Source organism: Cynara cardunculus (assembly GCF_001531365.2).
Source record: "Cynara cardunculus var. scolymus isolate 2C chromosome LG 13, CcrdV1, whole genome shotgun sequence".
NCBI classification, from domain to species: Eukaryota; Viridiplantae; Streptophyta; class Magnoliopsida; order Asterales; family Asteraceae; genus Cynara; species Cynara cardunculus.
Genome location: NC_037540.1, coordinates 38566679 through 38569375, shown reverse-complemented (window position 1 = coordinate 38569375; position 2697 = coordinate 38566679). Strand labels below are relative to the sequence as shown.

General features: G+C 31.2%; 1 long non-coding RNA gene across 1 annotated transcript in view; it reads left to right on the top strand.

The window, feature by feature from the left end:
* Window positions 1-1218: 1218 nt before the first annotated feature.
* LOC112524221 overlaps window positions 1219-2697 on the top strand; it is a 3071-nt gene continuing 1592 nt past the window's right edge. Inside the window, exon 1 of the long non-coding RNA XR_003070374.1 lies at window positions 1219-1280. This is a non-coding gene — a long non-coding RNA (uncharacterized LOC112524221). The remainder of the gene's footprint in view (window positions 1281-2697) is intronic.

The following is a 2697-nucleotide window of genomic DNA, read 5'->3' as shown; positions in this document are numbered from 1 at the left end:
TTATTATACATAAATTAAATTATAAACAAATTGGATTAAAAAATTACACAAAAAAATGAGAAATTTCAAATAGTTAATTTAATATTAATATCGATATATTTTTGTCAAATTTTTATGATATCRTCAAACATATATTTTATTCAAAAATAAAAATATCATCGCTTTCTCAAAATCACATAAAGCCATATTATAACATCGACTAAGATAAAGAATAAAATGAAATATTAAAAACACGATGTATCTCGCTGCATTGCGCGAGTACGCTTCTAGTAAATTAAAATAGTTATTTAGTTATTAATAATAATAAATAACAGTTAATATTAATCAAAGTTATAACTGATAAAAGTGACAAAAACTTCTAAAACGCTACTCCAACTAGCAGTTCAACATAACTTAACTTATATCCATTCAACGTGACCTAAAAATATAAGTTAGCTCATGTTTGTCAAACATTGTCTTATTTTCAAACAAACATAATAGTCTTTTTATTGTGATGAAAATGTTAATTATGTTTAAAAATCTAAGAAATTATGCAATTTCATCTTTGAAATATATATAGATGATATTGTTACCGTTAACAATGAATTGACCATTTTGTCGAAAGATATTTGACAAGAGACTAAAATCGCAATAAACATATCTGATGGACCAAAAATATAGTTTGAAAATAATCTATGGAGCATTTTGGTAACTTATAATCTATGGAGCATTTGGTGCATCCGCTCTGAAAATCTACTAAATCTGTCTCTCCTTCTGCTTCTGTTCATGATATTTTTATACGCAATTCAATTTTTAAAAATTCTACAAACCAGTTTGGTTTGTATCACAGTTGTTTTGCTTTAAGTTAGATCTGATTTTCTTTTTAATTTCTTGTTTAAGCTAAGGGTTGTTGGTCCACCCGTTCTCTTTTGTGACAAGTTAGATCTGGTTTGATTTTTAATTTCTTGTTTTTTTGAGAGGGGTGGGGGAGGGGGAGGGGTCAAAGTAATATTTGATTGGATGTCTTTGTTATTCATTTGGTCAAAAAGATCTTCATTCGAAACAGTATTGATTGTTTTCAATGATTAGAAGAAATAAAAGCCAGATCTGATTTGCTTGACTTGTTTTTCTAAGAATTTTGGTTTGGGTCTGCCCATCCATGTTGATCGTCTTCTTGTTGTTTGTAAATACGACGTGTTCTTGAGTTTCAAAATTATTGTGTAAAAAGGTATAAGTTATACCGATTCACTTCAATATCTTAACATAATCGGCATGAGGAAATCCGACTATGTTATTTAAAGGTAATTTGCTTAATTAGATCTATCAATTTATTATGTTTACATTAATTTCTTGATGTCTATATGCGTTTTGAGGATTATAGTATATCCCTCAATAACTATTAACTATACAAACAGTATTTGATCCCACTGGTTTTGGTCTAATTATCATTGTTTTACCTACCTTTTTTGTGATCATACAGTACTGTAACAACCCGGTTTTGGGGCTATCTAATGGTATTGAGTGTCTAATAAAGAACAACCCCTTCAGTCAATGCTATTACATCATGTGTTTATTAAATTGTCCGGAAAGAGCCTAATTGGTTGTATAATGGTTATCGCTTACTTGCTCAGCCATAAAAAGTTGTTTGGTTATGGCTTATTCGTTAAGCCGAGTGCTTAACGCTCAACTAGAAAACCTCAGTCCTTTACAGTCATACATTAATTTTCCCTATTCCCCTTAATAAGAAACAACCCTTTCATTTAGAAGAAAAACACCCGTTACAGCCCTCAAACCCAAGTTTGCACTCTTGTTTTCCCCCAGACCCACGTCTTACAGACAACATCTTAAGCGGTAAGTACTACATATTAAATCATGATTTTTGAAAATCTCTTAATATAACTCAAATGTTGTCTCTCAAAATCTTATAGTTCATTTCCACCGCTGTTGTTGTTTTGCAATAGTTTTGGAATTTTCTGAAAGTATTTTTAAGAAGAGACATGCACGTGCATTACATGGTTGATACAAGTCGTACTTATTTTTCTTCTATAAAAGGTTACGAGGTGTGCACACGCTACTAGAAAACTGACTATTTTTGGCAGCCATTTCCGGCGGAAATATCCGGAACACGGGTGGATGTTAAAAAGGTCAACTTCCGTTGACTTCCGCTTGTAATGTAATCCGCTGCTAACTGTTAAAGAAAAATGTATTTTTTTTATTCCGGTAAGATTTCCGGTGGTTTTGCAATGGATTTCTAAAAATTAGAATTTTGAAGATCAATTAACTTTAATTAAATAATTTTACGGGCAGATAACGGGCGTTAGAAAAAGTCCTCCATTTGGTAGTGACAACATCACTTGAAAATTTATAGTTTCTAATATCTAGTTTGACGGGTGTCGAGACCGGCAAATAATAAAGTCCAAACTAACGCACAATTTTACAACCAAAATTGTAAAAGTGGTAAGTCGGGTCGAATCCACAGGGACTCGGCTTTAACTCTTTAGGACTAGATAATCAAGTACAAAAATGAAACTTTAAAATTAAATACGAGGGGGGGGGTTTGTTTGTGCAAAAAGGATTTGAACATAAAGAAAAAAACCGTAGAATAAGTTTAAACAATCAAAATGAAAAAAACCGTAGAATAAGTTTAAACAATCAAAATGAAAAGAAACTCAACTTCGGGTTACAAATGCAATGTTTATTCATAGGTCGTTATCATTG